The sequence below is a fragment of the Myotis davidii genome, unplaced genomic scaffold (genome assembly GCF_000327345.1).
Source record: "Myotis davidii unplaced genomic scaffold, ASM32734v1 scaffold330, whole genome shotgun sequence".
NCBI lineage: Eukaryota > Metazoa > Chordata > Mammalia > Chiroptera > Vespertilionidae > Myotis > Myotis davidii.
The window spans coordinates 1,816,747-1,844,290 of record NW_006283770.1 but is presented as its reverse complement, the minus strand read 5'-3'; the positions used below and the strand labels follow the sequence as shown (position 1 = coordinate 1,844,290).

Below are 27,544 nucleotides of genomic sequence, written 5' to 3'. Positions count from 1 at the left end.
GGAATGCTGAAGAAAAGCCGACCTTGGGCGGGTCGGTTGGCACCGAGGCTGCCACTGTAGTCCTCAGCTGGCAGCTTTGTTCGAGGGCCTTATTGGGCCTCCTCCTTTTGTGGCGCTCGATTAATTATTAAGAGAAATATTCCCGAGCTGAATTATAGATATGTCCAGCCCTCACTAACCTAACCACGGCTGGCTCCATGAAGGACACCTGGAAGACGGCTTTCCTTTGCTATTTAATTAATTAAATAAATAAGTAAATAAATAAAATATTCTCATTGTAAGCAGTGGAAAGAAAACATAAAAGGGAAAAAGAGAAAGAAAACGAAACAGGTGCAACCTTGGTTTTCCTAACTTCTCCCAGCAAGTGCAGCTTGAACCTTTGTTAACAAATTTACTTGTGATGCCCTGGCCTTAAGCACAGTTGGGGAACTGAGAGAAAGGTGCCTCCACATCAGCTCTAGAGAGAGAGGCTCTTTGCCTCAATTCATCCGTTCATCACTATTGTTCATTCCAGCAAGTAGGGAGGGTAGATTTCTCCCAAAGTAAAAATGATCAGATGCACTAGCCCAAACCCTATCTATAGCTCCACACTGTGATGTAGTCACTGTGCAGTTTCATACATACCAAAGGCAGATAATTGAGTTTCTGGTTGTCTCATCAGAACGATGTTTCCTGGGATGATAGAAGGCAGGGCTGAGGATCTTGGGACTAACTCTCCAAAAGTAATTAGTGAGATCAGTCCCAAACAACTGTGGAATGCTTTCAGGCAGATGAAAACAGATGGAATGATGTACAGAAGATGACAGTTATATTGAAGCTTGGACATTTTCATGGGATCATGTTAAAACTTTGTGAATTATGCTTCCATGTGCCATTTATCGTTTGTTCCTATCACAGCCCAGAGCATTTTAAAGTTTAAAGTGCCTGAGGACTTTAGAAATATCTGCACTTCTTAGGCACCAAGAATCTGAGTTATGCCCGGCCATTTTGGCTCAGAGGTTGAGCATCGACCTACCAACCTGGAAGTCACAGTTGGATTCCCGGTCAGGGCACATGCTTGGGTTGCAGTTTTGATCCCAGTGTGAGGCGTGCAGGAGGCAGCCAATCAACGTCTCTCTCACCATTGATGTTTCCATCTCTCTCTCCCTCTTCCTTCCTCTTTAAAATCAATAAATATATATATATATATTTTTAAAAATCTGAGTTACTGAAGCACAGGGAGAATGTAGTGAAATGCAGGTGAGGAATAACTACTCTCAAGGAGATATTCAAATCATACAACAAATATTTAGTGATAACTTGATCAAGGCAAGTAACTCTTGTTCAGTGCCAACCTAGTACCCAGCTTTGGGCTAAGTTCTTTGCATGCATATTGTCTAATTTTATCTGAATAACTAAACACATTATGTAGTAGATACTATTATTGTCAACATTTTACAGAGAAGGAAATTAAGGCTTACAATGGTTAACTAACTTGCTCCAAAGTTATATAGCTAATTATGTAGAACTGGGCCTTAAACATCGGACTCTCTGCAATGTGAACAGATCTCATGCTAGCGATGATAATACCATGTGGTCTATGCCCATTCGTCATCATAAATTAGTGGCTATATCAGATGCACGGACAGGTTGTGAAACAAGGGGAGGCATACTATGATGCAGGTGTGAGAATGGTATTCCTGGGGGGCAAAGAATGGAACAGCACCTGTCTTGGGAGAAGCAAGCCTCGATTAACAAGGAAAAGGGAGATGTGTCTGAAAAACAGAGAGAATTAGAGCAGCTATTATGAAGATATAGGGGCAGATGGCATTGGGGTGGACCAAGAGTAACTGGAACCTGCGAGATAGGTGGGATCCAATTGAGAAGAGTATGCTCTGCCCCCAGCCTCCCTTCCCCTATCCCACACCCCATACCACACACACACACACACACACACACACACACACACACACATCATTGCCCTTTTAAATAATTATAAAGCAAATGAGAGACATTCCATTTCTGTCCCTGAAATTCTCAAGAATTCCTAGAAACCCACACAAATAAACATTAGAAAGATTCACTGTGACCAACAAAAATCTACCTTTGTCTCAATCCCAAAACTCTATTTTCTGTAGAGAGCAAAAATTACTGGTCCAAATTCTTCGAGCTTCCCACCCCAAATACACCTACCACAACAAATAATTTCTCCCTGGCTTTGCATTCTCTCAGTGGTGGCACAAATGGTTCAGACTGCACCATGAAGCCTTTGTTTATGTAGAAAGGGGCAAAGGGCAGATCTTCCTGTCTACAAAGCAGATAGGAGGCCCTGTGGGATACAAACTAAGTGCTTTTGTTCACTTTGGAGACCATGGTCCCCAGTGAATTGCAATGTTCTGTTTACTCCTCCTCTCTTCCCACAAGAAGCCAGAGACACCTCCTTGAAACCAGGGCTGTATCCTAAGCAACCAGCACAATGCCTGACCCGGAGTAGGCACTTGATAAAAATGTACTAAAATGAACGAAAAATGAAGACTTATGTTGGCCAACATAGTTCAGTGCATGTGGTGGGAGAAAACTAAAATAAAATCACTTTTTTTTCCCCAGCTTACTCCAGCCTCTCAACTACCTGACTTAGAGTTCTGAAGAGATGCGAAGGTGAGGTTCCTGGGCAACTTGATTCCATGCCTCCAAGTCCCAGATTTATGGGTTCGGGTACTCTGAGCAGCCCACAATTCCTTATAAATGTGAGTCACTCAGTTAGTTTCTTGTACACAGATTTGCTAATGACTGTTCACCACCACTTCCCATTCCATCTTATGCCTACCAGTAAGGTTTTAAGACATTAGAAAAGCATGTTTATGTCTTATTAAAGTGAGAAAACATCAACCCTGGAGAGACAGACTGACCACTCACTTGATTCCTGACTGATCACGGCACTGTGACAGGCACAGTGGAGAATAAAGCAGCTGTTTTGCCCTGGGTGGACACCTATAATCTAGCGTGTGAGAACTGAGTCAGCGCACTCATGTGGTAAGGGTCTGACAGAAGCCATACATAGGTAGAGGGACGTGCTTAATTGAGTTTGGAGAGAAAGGTTTTTCAAGGCAGAAGGAGCCACATGGCAAAAGCTACTGAATAAGCATGGGAGATGTGAGGATAAGCAAAGATAAGCAGAGGATCCAATATGGAATTGGCAAGGGTAACAGTGATGGTGACTTTAGATATGCCATGCTCGCTCAAGAGTATAAACTAGGGTTTACAATAAAACACTACATCTCAACTCCTCTCCATCTCTACGTGCAGGCCAAATGTACCTCACCTACACAACACACTCCCTTGTCAGGTTTTAAGACATTAGAAAAGCGTGTTTAAGTCTTATTAAAGTGAGAAAACATCAACCCTTAGACCAGGGGTGGGCAAACTTTTTGAGTCGAGGGCCACAATGGGTTCTTAAACTGGACCGGAGGCCCGGAACAAAAGCATGGATGGAGTGTTTGTGTGAACTAATAAAATTCAAAGTAAACATCATTACATAAAAGGGTACGGTCTTTTTTTAAATTTTATTCATTTCAAACGGGCCGGATCTGGCCCGCGGGCTGTAGTTTGCCCACAGCTGCCTTAGACAAACCCCGATCAGCAGCTACGCCGTCCACTAAAAAGACTGAATTATACGCATTCCTGGGCTTCTTGGTTCAATGGCACCCCTTTCTCCTCCGTCTATAATTGCATCTCAGAAGCCAAGTGAGTGGAATTGAATTGGCATAACCACAATCAGATTTTGTTTTCTAAAATGCAAATCAATAAAAAATGCCCTTCTTTAATTGAAGTAACTTCAAATTTGCAATGCACTTCACCTTGAACAGTGGTTCACCAATGCGGGGTGACACTGCTACTGAAATCCTCCCTGTTAGAGCCACTCTAACAAGATGACATGGAATCATGCTATTAGCCCTTTGTTCTGCTTTCCTTATATGCGGTTAGGAAATAGGGCAGTGTGGAGGCTCACTTAAGTGAAATAGCAACTGGGGTGCAAATAAAAATAACCACAGTCTTGTCTGCTGGCAAAATCAATCAGGAGCAAACTTGAGACAAGTTTGCTACATCAAGGAAGGTTTAGGTATGGAATGGTGTTTCAGCTCTTACAGAAACTACCCCCATTATGCCTTCTGTATGAACTCTTATGTCAAAGAGCTCTCCCCATGTACCTAAACACGGACCTTTCTATTTAAAAAAAAAAAAAAAAAAAAGAGTCATGCTCTTCTTCCTGCCAAAAACGTGTTCCAAACTCTCTGAAGGCTGCTTTAAATATGGTCAATGATTATAGGGCAGGCTGAATTCTATTTTCTTAGGAGTTGGTTCCTTCTCCCTCTCCCCTATTTTAATTTTGACCAACACCTTTCACCTCCTAAGACAGGTATCATCATGGCTTACAGCAGGACTCTGTTTTGCAGCATAAACACCTTCATACGCTTCCTCCAGGCTGCCAACACCCATCTCAGCCATGACTACCTCCCTTTCATCAGACCAGCATCCCTTCTTATATGGTTACGTGTTAGAAAGACCCTGTCCTGCATGTGATTTCCCAAACATGACCAGAGTTGTAGAAAAAATGTTTTCATGTAAAAGACATTTCTACTAGGTTAAGATCAGTTAAGAAATCTACCCCAAATTATTTTTGCTCTTTGCTCACTTTTCCCCACTCCTGGCTAAAGATAGAAACACAGTTCTGGGGATTGGCCCACTGATGTATTTTAGGACAAAAAGCCAAAACAAACAAAGCTGAGAGTATGAGTGTCATAGGGATGCTAACGCATGGTTTCTCAACAGTGACTGCTGAGAGCAATGCATCACCTGTCAGGTTTCATATACACCAGAAGCCTCTCTAATTTGTTTCTCAGTTGACCTCGCAAATCAGCTCTTATTCTGAATAAGCGCAAACTCATAGGCTGACATCTCCAAAGGTCACATGGGAGATCACAGTTCCCTTTAGATGGTGTCTTGAAAGAGTCCCTTTCAAAATCTATAAATATATATAAAAGCCCAGTGACCATTATGTTGGAACGACCAGAATGACCTGTTGGTATGATGCGCACTGACCACCAGGGGGCAGATGCTCAACGCAGGAGCTGCCCCCTGGTGGTCAGTGCTTTCCCACAGCGGGAGTGCTGCTCAGCCAGAAGCTGGACTCACGGCTGGCAAGTGCAGCAGTGGTGGCAGGTGGCAGCACTAAGGAGCGGTGAGCCAAATGGTAAGGAGCAAGTAGGTGGGTGGTAAGGAGTGGCGAGCCAAGTGGTAAGGAGTGAGCAGGCTGGCGGTTACGACTGAGGGGTCCCAGATTGCAAGAGGACACAGGCCAGGCTGAGGGAAGGCCCATCCACCCCCGTGCATGAATTTCACGCATCGGGACTCCAGTTCTTATATAAGTTTTCACCTGAAAGTACATTTAATATTATATTTACAGTAAAATTCTAATGATCTATAACAGCCCTTAGAGGAGGGGGGGGGAACATTTCACTAAAGCAATTACTCTTGGATTTCTCTGAGGGGCTAGAGCAGTATTAATTGTTCCTTCAACAACATTTTTTTATTTCTTTAACTTTTTATTATCTTTTAGTTCAGTTTACAATAATCATTTGTATCTGTGAAAGAATTTAAATTTATTGAATAAAAGGCTTTGCTTATGATTTATAAAGCAAACTGAAGAATAAGTTGTTGAATAGGAAGCATTTAGTGAATTAAATAATACAGTTCTGGGGATCTATAATTGATGTACATTTGATTGAAAAAAAACTATAGGTTACCATAAATATTTATACAACAACAAATGTGGAAAAATACAAAAAAGTTCAATGTGATTCCAACAGAGTACCTTTTTCCTTGAGCATAAGAGAACCAAATATTGTTAGAATCTAAAGCTGTTAAGTTTATAGAAGTGCAAAACACCAAAGAAAAACTATTTATCATGTTCTATTCTTGGCATAAATTTTAATTTTTTTCAATAGAACCAAAACCCCCTGAGCCCCTTTCAGTGTCATCTAAAACTTGAACTTCCTCTATTTCTGGATTAAAAAATCCGTTCACAAATGAGCTGTGCAATTCGGTCACCATTTTTACTTCAAAATTTTATTTGCCAAAATTAAATAGTACAACACCAAGATTTCCTCTATAATCTTCATCTATAACACCAGCTCCTACATCTATAAAGTGTTTTGCAGCCAAGCTGGAACGTGGAGCTCCTCTTCATAGCACCCAGAAGGAAGAGCTACCTGAATGTCAGTTTTCAGAAGGGTTTTCTCCATGGGTGGCATTGTGTAATCATAGGCACTGGACAGGTCGTAGCCGCGTGCGGACCCCTTGGTGCGGGTGGTGGCATACTCCCAGAGCTGCACGATGGGGGAGCTGCAGGCTGCCCTCCTCCGCATGCTGGTTGGGGGGCCAGGGACCACCCGTGGCCATGACTCCCTAGATACTCTCAACAAAATTTTATTGAGCATCTCCTTTTGTTATTGGAGAAAATTGTGGATGGTATTTCTCCTTTCCTAGTGGGAGTAGGGCTCTTGAGGTGTCACTGGAATAAGTATTTCTGGAGGCCCCTTTAGGAGAATGAGATGTGGTAGAAAGCTTATTTTCATGGAATTATATCCCTCGGTTTCAGAAGTTCCATTTCCCTTAATCCAGCCCTGAGGATTCAGTAGAGCTAGCAGCAAAGCCAGTGTCCAGTTTCATTCCATGGTGGAATTGGGTCCGGTTTAGCATTAGGCTAGTTGCAGGTCATCAGTCTATTGTGTGGGCTCCACATGGCTGTGGTCTATGTGGAAGAATCCAAGGGTGTGAGAGCCCCACAAGCCAGGAGCATGGACTCAGAGCATAAGAGGCAAGAGCAACAAGAGAGAGAATGCCCTTGTTTAGGAGATTAAATATCTCAAAGTTCATGCCCTTGTAGTAGCCATGCCTATGCTGGCCAATGACCTGTTCCCAGGTATGACTGACAGACAAGTACCTTCCCTATATCACCTAGACTTTACTGGGCATGTGTGTATCCTTCTCCTCCTGTCCAGTCCCTTACCCTATCAATCTGCAGGTAATAGGCCTGGAGAGTGTTAAACTGCAGCCTCCTTACAAGACTGCACAAATGAATGCCTACCAAATTTGGCCTTCCCTTTGCTCCTTTCCAGTTATTCATAATTAGGTTAATTTATAACTTTGTCTCAGGTATTCATCTTATCACTAAGCAGTAGCAATAATCAAAAACACGGTCCCTGCTCTTAAATAAAAAAGATTATTGCAGCTATGGACAAAAAATGGCCACATACTAAACCTGACAACCTCGGGGGAGGTCTGCATGGTGGGCCTTACAAACTCAGAGACCTAAAGTAACTACATAGGATGGTCTGAAATGAAAACTTCCTAACTAAAAGAGAGTTATGGTAGGTAGTGAGGTACTCAGCCAGCATCTTTCTTGACAAAGGGAAATCTTTACCTTAATTGAGCCTGTCTATTGTCTTTCTGCACATGCAATAACATGTCTTGGAAATGTCAGAGTAATCCCCTTTTTCCAGATCCCTCAGGGCACAACCTCCCACCAGAGCAGGAGACCACAGTACCTTTCTTGTTATCTTGTTCTCCCCATACCATGTCAATGTGCTGTAAATGTTAACTGCTAACCACCAGGCTTAGTCACTCTTCTAAGTGCCTGGGGATGGGATAGGAGGGACTAGGGAGATGGTCCTGGACAGATTGAAGTGTTCCCAGTTCTACATCTGAACACAGCTCACATTTACATAAAAGGCTCTCATACCTGCTATCCCCAGGTGTCCTGATTTGTAAATGCACTTCCCAGATTCTCCTCCTTGTTCTGGCCTGGTCTATTCTCCACAAAGACAGGATGTGCTATCCTCTGTTACAACTTCAGTTTCATTAAGGGTTCTTTTGTAGCAAGTAACAGAAAGCATTTCAAGCCTGCTCATAGACAACAGTGGGCCGAAGGTAAGGATATTGTCACAAACTACAGGAATCCAGGGGGAAAAAAAGGTAAAGAACAAAGATTTAGCAAAACACAGGGAACTAGTCATAGACGGTCTTTCTCAGCAATGAGTCTCTGCTTTCCCATAATATCTTCATGCATGTGGCCCCATAATGGCTGACTTAGCCCCATTGTTTTATGATCTCTCAATGTAAAGGTCCTTCACATACTTGAAAACTTCTATAAGAAATCAGGTTGATTTAGCTCATCTTTTTAAAACTAGGCCACTCAAGTGACCAGCTTAACTGCCCAAGTCATCTATGTCCTCCGAAGGGAAGTTACTCATCTGAGTCTGGGCAGAATGAGATTTTCTAAACAGGGACCAACACAAATCCAGTGTACTGATCCTAGCAGCAATATGCCAGGTGTTTTTAAGATCTTGGGAAATCCATGCTACTCTTACTTATAAAGGATCTTTTCTGTGTTCTATTTAGTGTATTTTAAATGCTTCCACATTCCACATTAGAGGTTATGTAAACTGTTTTATAATTGAGTTGCAGCTGACTAGTAGACAATGTTACACTGAAATTATGTGATATTTTACAGTTGTTTTTTTATTCTGTATTTCACAGCTAATAATTTTATTTTCAGAGTGTAAACATTTCATAGCCTCCTGAAAAGCTTGTAGGCACATAGGCGTGGCCCCAAAACAAACCATACTCTCTGAACAAAGAGGAAGCACTTAAGATTCTTGGTTTGGAGAGAATAAAATAATCTCAGCTGATAAACTCTGGATCAAAGGTATCCTCCCCTGTTTACCTGTCTGCCTGTGAACATGTGCTGATCTATATGAATACACCCTTTGTTTATGTTATCTTCTATGTTGCGTGTAAGCTAATGGGAAAGCTAATTACTAAACTCGGCAAAATGCACCAGAGGCTACTGTGAGAAACGCATGCCAAAAAAAGTCTAAAAATAGCTAAGCAATAAATAACCATTTGCAAATGAGAACTGTTCATGCAGTTTTCTAAACAACAGCAGATTTCTTTAAGATATTATGGTTTCCCCTGGTATTTTACTAGGTGTACTAAATCTTCCTTACTCAAAAGCAGATAATTCAAATAAGAGTGCAGCAATATTGACTGGATCCAAATTAAAGTTATTTTGAAGACAATATTGAACCATTGCCTTCATCTTAGAATAGTTTCACACAAGCATATTCTTCTAAGTTAGTTAAAAGCACCACGAGAGTAACTTCTGAGAGGCAGAGCATCCTATCAATTATTTTATTTTATTTTATTTATTTAATCCTCATCCAGGAATATTTTTCCATTGATTTTCAGAGAGAGTAGAAATATTGATGTGAGAGAAACATTGATTGGTTGCCTCCTGCATGTGCCCCAACCAAAGCCCTGGCCAGGGAGGAGCCTGGTGCCCTTGACTAGAATCAAACCCAGGACCCTTCGGTCCTCAGGCCAATGCTTTATCCACTGAGCCAAACTGGCTAGGGCCTAGCAATTATTTTAGATTATTACATTGCTAACAATGTAAGGGCCCCTCTTCAAAATAATATCTTGATTTTCTAGTGTTTCATTTGTTCAGGCTATCTCAGAGGAAAACAAATCCTATATAATAAAAGCCTAATATGCAAATCGACTGAACAGCAGAATGACCTGAGGAGCAACTGGTTGGCGGGGGGCAGGTCTGGTGAGCAGGCGGCGCCAGGCCAGCCAAGGAGGGTGCCAGTGGGCAGAGGGAGGTGACCAGCAGTGAGGGGGGGGGGGCACAGGACCAGTGAGCGGGCAGCACCAGGCCAGCCAAGGTGGGGGTGACTGGGCCCCCCAACGACTGCAGAGCCAGGCCAGCCAAGGTGGGTGCCAGGGTCCCCCCCACTCCCGATCGCCCTGCCAGTTGCCCTGCAGAGGGAGGTGACCAATGGGTGTGGCGGCAGGGGGCGGGGCCGGTGAGCGGGCTGCACCAGGCCAGCCAAGGTGGGTACCAGCGGGCCCTCCCGCCAATCACCCCGCATCCAGAACGAATTAAGTTCCAGAACTGAGGTTCCACTGTATTTATGTCACTTGAGCAAATAGACGTGGCGATATTCCTGAGTTTTATTTTCAGTGAGCACAGTCTCTCAGTTATTTAGGTTTTCTTTAATGAATTTCAATAAAATAAAAGGCTAATATGCAAATCGACTGAACAGCAGAATGACCTGAGGAGCAACTGGTTGGCGGGGGGCAGGTCTGGTGAGCAGGCGGCGTGACATGCACTAACCACCAGGGGGCAGATGCTCAATGCAGGAGCTGCCTCCAGCCCTCAGACACCAGGCCAGCCAAGGTGGGTACCAGCGGGCCCTCCCGCCAATCACCCCGCAAGTCACCCCACAGATCAGCCCTGATCGCTGGCCAGGCCTAGGGACCCTAACCATGCACAAATTTCATGCACTGGGCCTCTACTATTAAATAAGGGACTAAACCAGAGATTAAAAGTTCATTGTGGCCTGGGAATATGTTGGAGAAAGATTTATATAAGAAAGCCACAGAGTTTTCAGAGACAGACTAATTGGAAAACACCAGAGAACTAGGGATTCTTAGCAGTGGTGACATGCCAACCTTTACAAACAGTTAAAACAATATTAAATATTAACCACAATTTAAAAATCAACATATGGAGGAGTGGGTTTGATAGGTGATAACCTGAGATGGTTTTTTTCTATCCAGGACCCAATCAAAGTATTTGGTGCAATTTTTTAAGAGATCTTTAATTCTTATGGTCTTCTGCCATCACTAAAATATATGTAGTTATTGGTCTGTCCATCTGCTTCAAACTTAGCTCAACAGAGTCCCTGTTCTAATAATATATTTAATGACGCAATTAATTTCTCCTGCTTTAACAGTGCATATCCCATCAAGTGATGAACTTTGGCTCTGGTCTTACGCTTAAAGAGAACTATAGCATACTCTCCTCTTCAATTCAGGGGAAGTTATTAAATATTTTATTCCTAAATTGAATGTAATGTACACAAATAATAATTTAACTTATCATGATATATAGATTTTAGGTTAAGAGCACAGCCTATAAAATTATCAAATATCCACCCATTTCTAGATGTATGGACTTAAGTTTCTAAAGTTTCCTAAATGTAGTATTCTCAGTATAAAATAAGAATACTGACTACTTTATAAGGCTGTAGTGAGAATTAGACCAGATAAGTTACATGAAAAACAAAATGCACAGGACATTGAGTAGATAGATAATTTTATTGGAGCTACTCCAATATGGCAAACATTCATTAATGTGGAAAGTCTCACACAAAAGGAAGAGGGCCTATGGTTTTATAAGGCAGATAAATAAGAAACTCATCTTGGAATCCTATGGGATCATTTGGAAAGATGGAGGTATTACCTTGGAATATGCAATAGAATAAAAATCTATGTGTATATTATACTTAATTCTAATAAATAAAAAACAGCTGTTTTTATTAAATCACAAATATTAAACAACTCTATTTGTCAAATATTTACCTAAATTATGTGAGCGTGAAATTGTAAAACGTTTCTGACTTGGTTTTTGTAAGTAGTTCAATTCCCTTAATTTCTGAATATTCAATTTATATATGCAATGATTTACCTGTAAGCCAATCAGAATACAACTCCTTAAAGAAAGGAGTTGGGGAAAATATTATACACTCATACAGTATAAGGCTAAGGCTTGCAATGACAGACATAAATATACAGACAAAGAGAAAGAGAAACTCTATACCTTCAATTCTAAAATTGCAGTCACAGGTCAAGCATAAACACTGAAATGCAAAACTCACTGGTCTATATTAAAGGGCTATTGTCTTCCTAGTGGGCATAAGTTCTTAACTGATTTGCATTCAAACTAGACAAAAAGGAAAGACTGACAAACAAGAATCAATGTTGTCTTTTACTTGACAGAGACAAGATCTCCACAAACCATTAACTGCTTTACAGAAACCACCAAATGGTCAGACCACAAAACAAACAAACAAAAAAGCTGGTACCAGAAATCAAATGTGCATTCAAAAAGTATGAAAATCAAATACTTACAAATGGCACCAATGGACTGGAGTCCATAGCATATGACCAGGAGTCAGACTCACCATTGAGTTGCTCATCACTAGTCAGGAATGGAGCACAGAGGGTTCCAGCAGGTCTCCTTACCTGGGTGGAGTCAACAGAGTTCCAAAGGAAGGTCCGGTCCTATCCACGTTACAGCACCAAACTGTGCAAGACAAATGCGTCAGACAAGAAGATTATTTTATGTAAACCATCACAAGAGTGAGACAGAATATTCACTAATAAGGAATGTCTCAAAGACCAGGGAAAGGGCCTGTGGGTTTTTAGAGGCAAGTAAGCAAAAAGGTCACCTGGAGTTTATGGGGGTCCTGAGGAAGGATAGAAGTGGGTCTTATCTCAAAATACACCAGCACAGGATGGTCCTTACAGGATGGGAGGATTTCTTAACCATTACTGCTTTCCAGGAGCAGAAGGCTCAGATAAAGTTCAGCATTGTCACACTGTCAGTTTTATAAAATATTTACTCATATTGGCAGCTATTTTTGGAGAGACCAGTAGATTCAGCAATATACTTTACTAGCTGTATGGGGAAATTACATAATTTCTCTGATTTTTAAATTTTCTTAACAGTTCATTTAATTTTCTTAACAGCTCATAAAAGTAGTGGCTTCTTCATAAAACTGTTGTGAAGATCAAATATGATAAAGATAAAAAATTCTAACACCAGGTTCTCACCTGGTGAGCTCTCATAAACAATGATTAACTATTGTTATCGTCACCATTTAAAAATAATTGACTGCCATAAGAAAATAGGTCACTGTTTTCTTCCTAAAACCCACTTAACAATGTAAACATTCCTAAGAGCACAGAATTCACTTTTTGATTTGCCAGATTAGTTTGGTAATTTTAAAGAAACTTTTGATATTTAACAGAATATTTAAACATTTTTATTATTTCATTGACATAAAAGAACATTTTAAATTTATTTCTTTAAAATATTCTGGCCTGGTCAGCGTGCTCAGTGGTTGAGCATCGACCTATGAAACAGGAGGTCACGGTTCCATTCCTGGTCAGGGTACATGCCTGGGTTGCGGGCTTGATCCCCAGTGTGGGGCATGCCAGAGGCAGCCAAACAATGATTCTCTCTCATCAATGATGTTACTATCTCTCCCTTTCCCTTCCTCTCTGAAATCAATAAAAAATATATTTTAAAAATCTATCTATAGCAATCCTATCCTATATAATCTATCTATACTAATAAAAGGTTAATATGCTAATTAGACCAGGTCAATTGGACATCAGGACAAAGCCACAGTGGCGGGGGCTGAGGTAGAGGTGGTTAGGGGCAATCAGGCTGGTAGGGGGAGCAGTTAGGGGGTGACCAGGCCAGCAGAGAGGCAGTTAGGGGGTGACCAGGCTGGCAGGGGGCAATTAGGGGGCAACCAGGCCAGCAGGGGACCAGTTAGGGGGCAATCAGGCCGGCAAGCAGAGGCATTTAGGAGTGATCAGGCAGGCCGGCAGGGGGGCATTTAGGGGGCTGCCAGGCCAGCAGAGGGGCAGTTAGGAGGCTGCCAGACCAGCAAGGGGGCAGTTAGGGGGCAACCAGGTCAGCAAGGGACTAGTTAGGGGATGATCAGGCCGGCAAACAGAGGCAGTTGGAGGCAATCAAGCAGGCAGGTAGAGTGCTTAGAGGTGATCAGGCAGGCAGGCAGGTGAGCAGTTAGGAGCCAACAGTCCCAGATTGTGAGAGGGATCCCAGATTGCAGAGGGTGCAGGCTGGGCTAAGGTACACCCTCCCGCCCCCCGCATGAATTTCATGCACTGGGCCCCTAGTAAATAAATAACAAAAAAGGAAAAGAAAAATTTCTCAGTTCTCTACCCCTGAGAAATGCCTGGCTGGTATTTCTCAGTGGTAGAGCATTGGACCTTTTACCAGAGAGTCTCAGGTTCCATTCCCAGTCAAGGGTACAGATCTGGGTTGCAGGTTTGATCCCTGGCCCTGGTCGGTAGCATTGGAAAGGCAACCAATTGATGTTTCTCTTGCTCATCGATGTTTCTCTCTCTCTCCCTCTCTCTCCCCTTCCTTCCACTCTCTCTAACAAAATCAATGGAAAAAAATATCTTCAGGTGAGGATTAACAACAACAAAAAATTCTGCAATTGTAGAGGAAACATAACACAAATTGTCCTTAAAGAAACTGAATATTAAACAATTAATCTGAAGTCAAAGTTGGAAAAAACTGAATGGTATTTTTCTGGGTTGTGTTAAAATTCATATTTTTGCTGTTTTCTGGATGAGTTGATCTAAATTAGAAAACTGAGGATGTTTTGAGAGAAAACACATTGTTTTTAATCTTGTCATCTTATTTTAATGAGTGAATTAATGGAAATAAAATCTCACCAGATCATAGTTTATGTGGACATGGCTCCAAGCAAACAGAAGTTTTGTTGTCGAAGAAGAGCAAATAAAGCAGTCCTAGAAGTTCCTGAGTGACCCTGTAATTTTCTCCCTCTATTTAGAGCTTGGAGAGGTCTGTCACAGGGTTCAGCGTCTATATCTCATTCAATTCTCAGCCTCCTGAGGCTATTAATGCATCAAAAAGGAAAATAATTTATGCTGATTTTCTTGACTCCCTACCTGTGATGAGGACAGGCTAAAAAACTGGGGTAGATAGTGGGATGAGGGAGTAGTTTTTGTTATTTTCAGCTGAGTCTCACAGCCAGTTTACATCTGCATTGCAAAGGACTTCAGAGATATTACCATATAGCCACTGGCTAAAAGAACTCTTTAAAATCATCCAGTACATTCAAAAACAAGACAAGACAAAATTTTTATTCTAAAGACTCATCATCACAGTAGACAATCATCGAAAGCAGAATCATAGCCTTAAGAAGCTTCAAAATCTACCTAATTGTATGGGAAGTAAAGGCCAACCCTTACAAGATACAGTAGAAAATACAGAAGATACATAAGTTTCTGTGGTCTCTGAAGTTAAATAACTTTGGCTCAGATTCTGATTCTGTCACTTATAGACCATGGGCAATTAACCGTAAAATTTGTTTTCTCTACCTGAAAAGTGAGAATAAAGGAAATACACATATCGAAAAATTGCTTTGAGGATTAAAAATGATCATGTGAATATATATCTAGGCTCCTAGCCAATGGTAAGTATTCTAATGAACATTAGCCATAGTAGTAGTGGTAGTAGTAAAACATTACATAAGTAGTATATATCGTAAAGAACTTATATATAGGCTACACACATAGCCTACAATTAGTATATCTGACAGTATATAATTAAATAGTATTTATGGTGGCACAGATATAAATGTTACAGCAAGTCAAAAGAAGAAAGAACAGTGGGGTATGCCTAGGGAAATTAATGTTCTTTGTACCATGCCTGGCAGGTTGAAAGCTCTTGATAAATGTTAGGTGCTTTTATTATCAACAATTCATAGTAGGCTTTGTAGAGGAGGTTAAACTTGTGTTGAACTTAAAGAGTGGGTAAGATAGGCTAGTAAGTGAAGACAATAGCAGGACCAAAGTTACTGATGTGGGAATTAGCATGACACAGGTAAAGCCACTAGTCTAAAGAGCTCTCCGTCAATAAGTCTTCATTCTCATTCTCATTATTAATAGCTGCTTTTCCTTATATTGTGTATGTGCCAAATACTCAGAATCTGTAAATATTATCATATTTGGAGAAATGGTCTTTGCATATGTAATTAACTAAAGATTTCAAGATGAGGGAATTATCCTGAATTATTCAATAAGTGTCCTTATAAGAGAAATACAAGAGAGATCCACAGACAAGAGAAGGCAACATGGTCATGTAGGCAGTGATTGGAGTGATGCGGTCTCAAGCCAAGGACTACCAACACACATGGGGAGCTAGGAGAGGCAAGGCATGTTGATTTTGAACTTCTGACCTCCACAGACTGTGAAGGAATACATTTTTGTTTTTTGGTTTAATCACCAGAATTGTGGGTTTTGTTTTTCTCATAGCAGCCACAGAAAACTAACTCACTATGCAAATCTTTTCCTTTATTTAACCTAAGCCTTCTACAATTTTCTAAATTATAGTCTTATTAGCCTTATTATCACCATTTACAGGAACTACAGAAATATAGGGTGTCCCAAAAAATGTATATACACACACTTTGAATAATTATAAAGGCAGTCTTCGTTGAAATACATTTCATTTTCAAAATTGAGCTATCAGCTGTTAGTGTGTATACATTTTGGGGGGGACACCCTGTATTTAAAGGGCACATCTAACCTAGTCTAGAGGAAGGGGCAGGAAAGGCTTCTTAAAGGAAGAAATGTCTCAAGTGCTATCAGCAATGGGTGGGAGGAACAAACTTTGGAGAGGCTGGGGAACACTGGGAGCATGAGGAAGAGCATCTTGAATATAGATAGCACTAGGGCCCAATCAGAGGTGGAGGAGCTGCCTGAGCGTGGGTGGGGTTTCCAAAAAAACAGAATAACACTGGCCATAGGAGAGGCCACAGTAAGGAGACTTGAATAAACCAGCAGAGATCAGACTCCCTTTGTTTTATCAACAAATCCACTAGCCTTTTGATAAATAATAGATGGGCCTGTTTTATATTAAACTCCCATGGGTATGGATGGGGTGGAGGGGATAGAAAGAAGTTAAAATATCCATGGAAATTAGCATATGCTCTCCAGGGTTTTGCAGAAACCAGGTGGTAGCCCCTAAAGAAAAATCAATAACCACTGCTTCTATTTGTGGCTCTGTTTCCACAGAAACGTGTTTGTGTATGAATTTGGAAGGCAGATTTACAATGCCAATCCACCAGTCCAAAAGAGAGAAAAATTCAGTTCAAGTAAACTTTTGTAGAAACAAATGCTTAATTTTACTAACATTTTCCATTTAATTAGCTGAATCTGGGAGGATAAGCTCAGCCATGCTCCTACAGGTGCAATACTACTGAAATCTGGGAGCGACATTAGCTTCAGGAAAGGATACATGGGAGTGATAGGAAAAAGTTTGACCTGACAAGTTGAACCTATTTGCAAGAATAATATAGTCAAACTTTAGAGCACTGTGCTAACGAGGTTAACACTAATTACAAGAAAACAGCAAGGACAAAAAGCCTTCACTTTTTGTTTTATCTTTCCTAAATATTAAATGCTGCACAATGCATATTGTAGGCACATTATAAAAATGTTGTTGAAATTACGTGCTAAAAGCAATTTATACATAACCCTTACTTCAGATAAAATAAAATTCTTTCTAAGACCCATTCTTCAGTAGAATGAGTACATTTTAGTATTTTGGTATTAACCCCAAACTACTAAAAGTGCTCAGAACTTTTATAATTAAAAAAATAAAGTTGTGATAATTCATTTTAAGACTTTTTAAAGAACAGTTTTAGCTTGAACAAAATTAAGAGAGAGGTACAGAGATTTTGCACATGCCCCCAGCTCTCACATATGCATACCCTCCTCCATTATCATCACTCACCAGAGTGGTACATTTTGTACCAAGGAAGAACCTACATTGACATATCATTGTCACCCAAAGTCCACAGTTTACATAGGGTTCACCCTTGATATTATACATCTTATCGGTCTGGACAAATATATAATAACATATACCCATCATTATAATACCATGCAGATGATTTTTGTTGTTAAAATCCTCTGTTCTCTGTCTTTTCATCTCTATTCCTCCTTTCACCCCTGGCAATCACTGATCTTTTTTTTTTCTTTCATAGTATTACCTTTCCCACCATGTCATACAGTTGGAACTATACAATATATAGCCTTTTCAAATTGGCTTCTTTCACTGAGTAATATGGTTCTTCCAGGTTTGTTCATGGTTTAATAGTGCATTTCTTTTTAGTGCTGAATCATACTCTATTGTGTAGATGATAGTTCATTTTTAAACATTGATCTTTTCCAGCCTCTATAGGAAATATGAGCCTCATTTATTAAATAAGTGTGCTTTAGCACTGAGTCTCACATCTAGATCTTCCTAAATCCTTCTCATTTCTATGTTGCCTTAGACTCTGGTGGTGTTGGTAGGGAAGAGTGTAGCAGGGCAAAAATAATGCCATTGGCCTCAGCTGTCTTGGGACTTAATGGAAAATGAAATAGAAATCTAGGTAGGCTGGTATATCCACAAAAATATCTCCTTATCATAAAAAAAACATACTCTCCATAAATTATATAGGATGAGCCAATTATTTATTTCTTCACTCAGTAATTCTGATACTTATCTACCTCACCCCTCTACTACTTCATCTAAAGTGGACATTATTAGTTGTTTTACTACAAACTTTTACCCCTTTGCCTCATAGAAACAGCATCCCAGATTGAGTGGTCTTGTACCTGGTAAACACCATCCCTAGTCTATCTCACTCTAAAAGACTCCTACATCCATGTGAGCGCGTGCACGCGCGCACACACACACACACACACACATCTACTTTTGTCCTCCTATGTTTCTCCTTTCAGCAGAATTATCTTTTAAACTTAAACCAAATCATGTTACCACCATGTTTATTAAAGGAATCCCCCAGGTATTCATCTAATGGCCAACCTCCTTGAAGACCCACAAGGTCTTAAGTAACCAGGCTAAGTTTCCATTGACCTCAGCTCCAATTTTTGCTATCGTTCACTCATCATGGACCACTCACATTTGTCTTTTTGGTTCTGTAAATACACCCAGCTCTTTCCACCATGAGGGCCTCTTGCCTTGCTGTTCCTTCTGCCTGGGAGGCCTAACCTCAGTCCTCTGGGCTGTTGGCTCCTCTTTGTCATTCAGATCACAGGGCCAAATGTCACTGGCCTTTCATGTCTACCTATTCTAAAGGAACCACTACCAGTCACCATCTCAGCGCTCTGTTTTATAATCTCCATGCCATTAGCCAAAATATCTGTATTTATTTATTTAGTATTTTTAGAATGAAAGCTTTTAAAATACAGGAAGTTTTTTTGTTGTTCCACTGCCAGAGCTTAGTAAGTATTCAATAAACATTTGCTAAATGGAAGGAAGGAAGAAGGAAGGAAGGAAGGAAGGAAAGAAGGGGAGGGGAAAAGAAAAAGATCTAATTAGTAATTCTGATTATACTCAATCTACAAGTAAGCAATATACATTCTTAGACTTACACCAGGCCCACTAGCTGAAGAGTATGGAACTAAATTAGTACCTTAAAAATATAATGAACAACTGAAAAAAAATTTAAAACACATTATTTTAAAAATTCACTAATGACATAACTGGTTTCTAATTGTTACACTAGCCCTCTTCAACTCAGTGCCCTAATTGGATAGAATTGCTCATAAGTAAAGTAATTAAATACTTAAAAGGTAGCATGAACTTTTTTGTTTGTTTTTTTCTTTTTTTATTGTTTAAAGTATTACAAATAGTAGTACATATGTCTCCTTTTTTCTTTTTTTTTTTTGCGTGAACTTTTTAGCAGAAGGAGTATGGGTATTCTTTGTGCCAAACAGCCTAGGATCAAATATTGGCTCTGGTACTTAACAGGTATAAACCTTGGGCATTTACCTAACTTTTCTGGGCTTAGTTTTCTCACCTGTAAAATGGGGCTCATGCTAGCTCCTCCTTCACAGAGCTACTGCTAGGATTAGACAAACAGATACCAGGTTGCTCAGCCGAACTCTTGCACAAACTAAGGATCTGACAAATCTCAAAATTATTAAAGTGTTTTACTTTAAAACTTATTATTATCAACAATTTTTTCTAAATAGGCACTTGGCTCTCCCATTTACAGTAAGGTGAAAGGAATGAGTCACCCAGCATTGGGCCCACTGGCAATACTTTATACTATGTTTTCTAAGCCTTGGCAGTATATTTATTTCTCTTTAATAATGATAGCAGCACTTTCTTCAACAGCCAGTTAGCATGTTAGACCTTTATTTCCTTTCTATAAAACTCTTTTATCACAGCTTCACATATTCACCTGATTCAGTCTCTGTGTGGCTGACATTTGTGGAATCTCTTTGACCTTGATGAAACTATAGGAGAAGGGATGGAAATTTAACAGAATCCCACAGACAACCTTCTTTCCCCCCTCCAATTGGGTTGTGTATCTTGAAGATAAAAGTAAGGAAGCATTATTTTCAGGCTGATTCCTATGGAAAGTTTCATGTGACCTCAACAGCCAATTAAAAGTACATAATATGCAACAAAACCTCTCAATTATAAATATATATTTAAGAAAAGTTGATGAATAAAATGTAACAAAAAAAATCAAATGGTGACAGAGGTAGAGAATAAATAACCTAATCACCCCTGAACTCATGGAGAAAGTCAGCTGTATGCTTCCTACAATATGGAATTTTGGAGAAAAGATATGAAGGTTCACATTAAACCAAAGTTATGAATTTGATTAAGTTCTAGTTTTACAATTACAGATTTTCCCATGTTTATAAGCTTATGACAGCCTATCCTAAATAGAGAGGCATAAGCAAGGAGGAAAAAAATGTTTCCCATGATACACTGAGGCCAAGAAAAAACAGGAAAAAAGAAAATGCAATTTAGAGAAAAGTTAATTCTCTTGGAATACAAAAAAAGAGCATAATTTTTCATTATGATAAGTAGTTGTTCCCCAACAACTATGGTATAATTGTCAATCTTTCAGCTGTAGGCAAAAATGAATCATGCCATCATTAGGTAGCCTTTTTGGCAATTCAGACTCAGATTCTAAAAGCTTTTACTCTATGTCAAGTGCTGTGCTAGACACTGCCTCATGTTATCTCACTCATTTCTCACAAGTGCATATAGAGAAAGCGTAATTGTCAGCCTTTATCCTATAAGAAAACTGATGCTCAGAGAAGTTAATTCACTTGTGCTTAGTGGCACAGCTTAAACTGGCAACTCTGGGACTCACACATGGATCCTTGGATATCAAGTGATCTGACAGACAGATGTTGAACTATCATGGAAGAGAAATGAATACCAGAGATCTGGAGGCCACGATGCGTGATTAAAGAAAAGAGGTTATAAATAGAAGTAAGGTTATCAGATTTAAAATTCTCAGAGAAACAGAAGGGGAATTAAAAGGGCTCCTAGTCCTGAAAAAACTAGCCAACATTCACCACTTAACTTGCTCTGCTGCCTCAACTTATTTTCCTGCCCCTTAATGTGGGTAACCCCCAGGCTCCGCCCTCAGCTCCTCCCTTCCCTTCCTTTCTCAGGGATATCATCACTCTATAGGCCACCTCTATGCAGACAATTCCCAGATTGATTCCTCTGTCTTTGACCTAACTCAAGAGCTTCAATCACAGCTTTTTAAAGGGTGGCTGGATGTTTTCACCAGGATATTATAACTTTATCTCAATCATCTGTTAGAAATGTCTTTTAGAACTAAAAGCTTCCATAAGTTATCTTGGTATAGTTTATGATTCAAAATTATGAAGATGCTAGAATATTAGAAAAAAAAATGGAAGCATCATAAAATAAAATCCCTAAGCTCATCCTATATAATAAAAGCCTAATATGCAAATTGACCGAACGGCAGAATGACCAGTCACTATGGCGTGCACTGACAACCAGGGGGCAGACACCAATGCAGGGGCTGCCCCCAGCCTTCAGGCTCCAGGCCAGCCAAGGCAGGTGCCAGGAGGGGCCCCCCAATTTCCCCGGTGGTCACCCCACAGGGGGAGGCAACTGGCAGGAGTGGTGGCGGGGGTGGGGCTGGTGAGCCGGCGGCACCAGGCTGGCCAAGGCAGGTGCCAGCAGGGGCCCCGATTGCCCCACTGGTCGCCCCACAGATTGGCCCTGATTGCTGGCCAGGCCTAGGGACCCTACCCATGCATGAATTTCGTGCACCAGGCCTCTAGTTTCTTATAAATCTAGTGGTAGCAAAGCAGAACTTGGGGGTCTTCTTTCATTTGCAATTATTGTTCCTCATGACCTCACCCATCCTATATAATAAAAGCTTAACATGCTAAGTGTCCAGTTATCCAGTCAGTCGTTCAACCAATCAAAGCATAATATGCTAATGATATTCTAAGGCTGCTCAATCACTCACTATAATGTGCACTGATCACCAGGAGGCAGACGCTCCAACCAGTAGGTTAGCTTGCTGCTGGTGTCCGGCTAATCAAGACTGAGCCAGACAGGCTGGACATGCCCTGAAGCCCTCCTGAGGTCCCTCCCCAGCTGGCCAACCTCCTGCATCCCTTCCTAGCCCTGATCATGCACTGTTGGGGGTCTCTCAGCCTGGCCTGCACCCTCTTGCAATCCGGGACTCCTCAGGGGATGTCGGAGAGCCAGTTTCGGCCTGATCCTGCACAAGATCTCTAGTAAAAAATAAGATTCCTGAAACTAAGCCACATGGCAGGTTTCCTACCATTAAATTTGTAACAGCAAAGAATCAATATGTGAATCCTCTGCTTTTACTATATATGTTCAAAGATCTGGGAAAGTTCCCAGAAAGTATGTGGGTTAGCTAAAGTCCAAATAGTATGTGAGAGAAAACTGTGCTGTGAAGAATTGTTTAGCAACAAAGCTGAGAAAATAGTGTCATTTCAAAGCTGAAATAATAAAGTCACAAGTTCTTTGTAATGGGCTTGCTTAATGACCACAGGCTTGAATCCTAGAACCCTTAGGATGTCTCTAAAATTTAGAGCAATAGAGGTTCTCTTTAAGCAGAGAATAACAATCCTGGAGGAGAAATTAAGGGATTTATAGACCATTAGACAATATATTCTCTGTAAAATAAATGATAATGGCCTTGGTTTCAAACATTATTACAAAAATTCAGTAGTGTTGTATCATATGAGTATTTAATGTCCTGAAATTGGATGAAGTTAGTTATTGGTTTTTAAGCTGCAAATAAGCCAGATACTGCTGATGGTTATCGGGGATTTTTCAGTCATTTTGGCCTTACTCAGCTTCTGCCATAAGTTTTAAATTTTGAATCTAAACCACTCATAATACAATGTTGCTGCAGTGTTGTGTAATTGAAACTGATGGCTGGAAGGATGGAGTTAGACGATCACTCTCTTTGGTGACTATGTAAGGCACTTAACCTCAAGTGAGGTGAATCTTACTTCCTCATCTGCAAAGTCAGGGTAAGAATGATCATTTTCATACCATCATGGTAGGGCTTTTGTAAAAATCAAATTACATAATAAATATAACAGTGTTTGGTTGCAAAATACCATTTAAATTTAAGATATTAGTTATCGTTATCAACACGGTTGTTATTCTTACACTTATTATAATGAGGTCTCTGGTTTGAAGATTCATCTGGGGAGAATTTGTGAAAACTCAGTATAGTGCATCCATACTTAAGGCAGCCAATTCATAAAGGCTCTTCAATGCCTTGGTTCAGCCATCCAACCCAAAGGATGAAGTTACTGTTAGTTAGAACGTATTGGGCTCCTATGGAGTGGTAGCTTTGTTTTCAGTAGAGTTTCCTTAAATGCTTTTCTCCTGTCATTTTATTTTACTGCATGGGAAGGGTATTATAAAGTATGTGACTCTCTCCTTTTCACAGATAATTTGTAATAGGATAAGTGGCACTTTGTTGTTCTGAAATAAATTAATAGAACATAAATTTCTGAAAATAAATAAGAATCCCTTTGAAATGATGCAAAGCAGGTGATATACCCCCTTTGAGTTTTATTAGGAAGCCATCTAACTTGATCTGATACTCAATGATTCACCTAAGGCCTCCCACCTGGTATCCCAGCTTATATAAGACTACAGTCTCTGGCTAGGTGGCCAAGTTGGTTGGAGCATAATTCCATATGCCAAAAGGTTAAAGGTTCAATTCCCAGTCAGGGCACATACCTAGATTGCAAGTTCAATCCAGGTCAGGGTGCATAACGGAGGCAGCCAATGGATGATTATCTCTTGCATAGATGTTTCTCTCTCTTTTCTCTGTTCCCCCTTCCCCTCTCTCTAAAATCAATAAACATATCCTCAGGTGAGAAGGAGGAGGAGGGAGAAGAAGGAGGAGGAGGAGGAAGAGGAGGAGGAGGAAGAGGAAGAGGAGGAGGCAGGGGACAAGGATGACTACAAGAATTGTAGGGGTATGAGACCATAGGAAATCCAAAAAGAAGTGCTGAGGCTTTTTCCTTAACTTTCCATGAAAGAGCCGAGAAGTATGCACTCTCATCCCCAAAACGTGTGTGTGTGTGTGTGTGTGTGTGTGTGTGTGTGTGTGTGTGTCGGGCATGGGGGTTGGTTCTAAGAAAACCATGAAGAGATACTGGGTGCGCCTGCCAGGAAGCATCTCCTCCCCCTTTTGGACACACCTGCTTATGTAGTGCAATGGCTGTTCTGCCCCTGCCCCATTTGGACAGCGCAGTAAAGGATCGCTGCAAGATAGTAGGAGTGACAGCAGAGGAACCTTTTCTTTCACCTTTGGCACAAATAAGTGACTTTTACGTGGGACAAGTGGAAAGAGTAGAAAGAAGTTATTAATGATACACCTCACCCAAATGCCACCAATCATATTACCCCATTTGTTTATGTGTCTGGTTCTCTCACCATGAGGTTAGCAACTTTCTATATCCCAGTGCCCAGAGCAGTGTTTGATACATGGTAAATGTTCAACTACTATCTGCCCAACTGATTAGCAGCCAGTGGCTTGCCCTCTTATTCTAGGCTCTATCTGCTGTAATCTTCTGGTCTCCCAACTTTCTATTTGACAGCACTGGTTTATCAGCACTGGTGTGGGGGTTTTTGTTTTTTTGGACTTTGATTTAATGTCTAGATCAGCCATGGGCAAACTACGATTTGCGGGATGGATCCAGCCCATTTGAAATGAATAAAACTAAACAAAAAAAAAAAGAACGTACCCTTTTATGTAATGATGTTTACTTTGAATTTATATTAGTTCACACAAACACTCCATCCATGCTTTTGTTCCGGCCCTCTGGTCCAGTTTAAGAACCCATTGTGGCCCTCGAGTCAAAAAGTTTGCCCATCCCTGGTCTAGATTATCAAATCATAACAGAAATTGATCTCATTAAATTACTGTTCTTATTCTATTTTCTAATTCTTCTTCTATTTTTTATTTAAAATTTCTGGTTGGCCTCAGAAACAGAGAACTTTGTTTAATCAATTGACCTGTACTGTAATGTATAAAATTCATCTTAATATGCATTCTAACATTTGGTCTCAAATGATATAACCTTTGCTTGCCAGGGAAAACACAGCAGAATTTATTCTGACTACTATTGGTTTTATTTCAGTTGTTGCCTTGGCTGTTGGCCATGGGGGTAACATAAATGGAAAATACCAGCAAACATGGAAGGAGTTCAATGCTTTAAGAACTAAAAAGTACTGTTTTCTAAGTTATTTCCAATCTCCATTCAACCACTGGTATCTGTGCAGATTTTAAATAAAGTCATGCTGTTTACTACAAGTCTTATTTTAAACTTGAAAAGTGCAGTCTATATATATAAAAGCCCTAAGTGACTGTTACAGTGGAACAACCAGAATGACTGGGATGACCAGTCACTATGACATGCACTGAGCAGGCAGGCAGGTGAGTGGTTAAGAGCGAGCAGGCAGGCAGGCAGGCAAGCAGTTAGGGGCAAGCAGGCAGGCAAACAAGCAGTTAGGGACAAACAGGCAGGCAGGCAGGTGAGCAGTTAGGGGTGAGCAGGCAGGCAGGCAGGTGAGTGGTTAGGGGCAAGCAGGTAGGCAGGCAGGGATCGGGCCTAAACCAGCAGTTGGACATCCCCTGAGGTGTTCCGGATTGCGAGAGGGATGTCCAACTGCTAGATGTCTGACTGCAGGGATCGGGCCTAAACCAGCAGTTGGACATCCCCTGAGGGATCCTGGATTCTGAGAGGGTACAGGCCGGGCTACCCGCCCCCCGCCTCCCTGCACAAATTTTGTGCACTGGACCTCTAGTTAATATATAAAACTGGGCTGAAACCATGAAAATGAAACAATCAGTGCAGGCTTTGCAAAACTTTAAGCAGGGCTTCTAAACCTAACTGACTACTATGAGGTAATGTCCATTTTAAAGGACAATGGCAATGATTTCATGCTTGCTGACTTGGGCCATTGGTCTACTGAGGCTATTACTAAGTTCTAAAACTCAGCTGTACCCTTCACCTGGGCTGTGGCTTGTACTTCTCTCATTGATTTCTGCTATGGGTTTTTTTGTTTTTGTTTTTTAAGTTGCTGTGTTTATTACCTGGAAAGATGGAGAGAACAAAAACTGGAGGAAAGATAACAATCTTTGCTTAGTGTGTCCCTCACCACCCAAATACTCGTGTGTGTGTGTGTGTGTGTGTGTGTGTGTGTGTGTGTGTGTGTTCTTTACACATATAACACACTCCCTCCCTTCCCCAAAGGAGGCAAGCCCAAAGTCCTAGCCAGTTACTGCATCTGAACCAAAGTCCAAGGTATCTGGGTCATTTCTCATGCTCTTCTCCAGGTATAAATACTTTTGCTTTCTTTCTAATTTATTTTTTAATTTAAACATAGCTGGTATACAACCTTATATTGGTTATATTCGTTTCAGGTAGATATTTTTATACTCTACAATGTGATCACCCCACTAATGTAATAATCATCTGTCACCATGTATTATCACAGTATTGTTGACTAATTCCGAGGGGGTCTTCTTGACCCATGATAGACACATGGTAGGCACCTTGGTTCTCAACACCTGTAGGTTTCACAGCTCACACAGGCCTATGGGGACTTTCTTGTTTAGCCTTCATTCACTGACAGGCTGGTGCATTCTGCTTTCAGGATGTCACAATGCTTCCCCGACTCCTTTCTGCATTCTCTCCAATATACAGTATATCCTAATACGCACATATGCCCTGCCCATTCTTTGGGGCTCACTTGAGTCTGGCATAACTGCTCAGGAAATCTCGTTAATTAAGGCTTAAATTCCAATTGTGGTCAACTAGTAGAAAAAGTAAGCGTCCTTTTCTGCTTGATTTTAGATGTTGGGGGAGAGGTTGCTTTGGAGATTACATTATACTCAAATGAGCCCATGATATTCTGCTCCTCTAATTAAATGACTCTTACTAATAACAGGATTCTATTAGTCACCATTTCTCACTAACAGATATTTATCACATTGATTTTCCTTTGAGCCCGTCTCTGTCAGTGCCATTAGGTAGGGAATTTGGCAACGTGAGGTCCCTGTTAGTGCTCAGTGGTGACGGGAAAAATTCTAATCCTAAACAAGCCTGCACGCTTTGTTGTTTCCTACAAGGAAACCAAAATAGAAATGTACTTGGTGGGAGGCTGACCTGGTGGGTGCTAATAAAGCAGAGGGAAGTCATGGACATAATATGTGAATAATACATGGCTTTTTTTCCCTTAAGGGGTGAGGAAGTTCAAAATAGACTTCTTCTTTACTTATCCTTTGAAAAATATTGTGTGTTTCTTATGAAAAGATTTCTTTTCCACCTGAAAACTGACATTCTCCTGCTCTGATATTGCAGTTACAGAAATTCTGTTCTGATATGAGAAAAACATTCTACTTCAGTCCAGAATTGAGCTTTCTAAATCATGTGAATCATCCCACAGTAGCTTGCAACTCTGTGGGCGCTTGAAAAAAAATTTTTTTTA

At 40.7% G+C, this 27,544-nt stretch overlaps 1 long non-coding RNA gene across 1 annotated transcript; it reads right to left on the bottom strand.

Annotated features, from left to right (window-relative positions):
• Window positions 1-6,640: 6,640 nt before the first annotated feature.
• LOC102752788 lies at window positions 6,641-12,195 on the bottom strand. Its single transcript, XR_435168.1, has 3 exons — window positions 12,133-12,195; window positions 7,781-7,987; window positions 6,641-6,790 (listed from the first exon to the last, which is right to left on the bottom strand). It is a non-coding gene; the product is annotated as an uncharacterized LOC102752788 (long non-coding RNA).
• Between the last annotated feature and the right edge of the window lie 15,349 nt (window positions 12,196-27,544).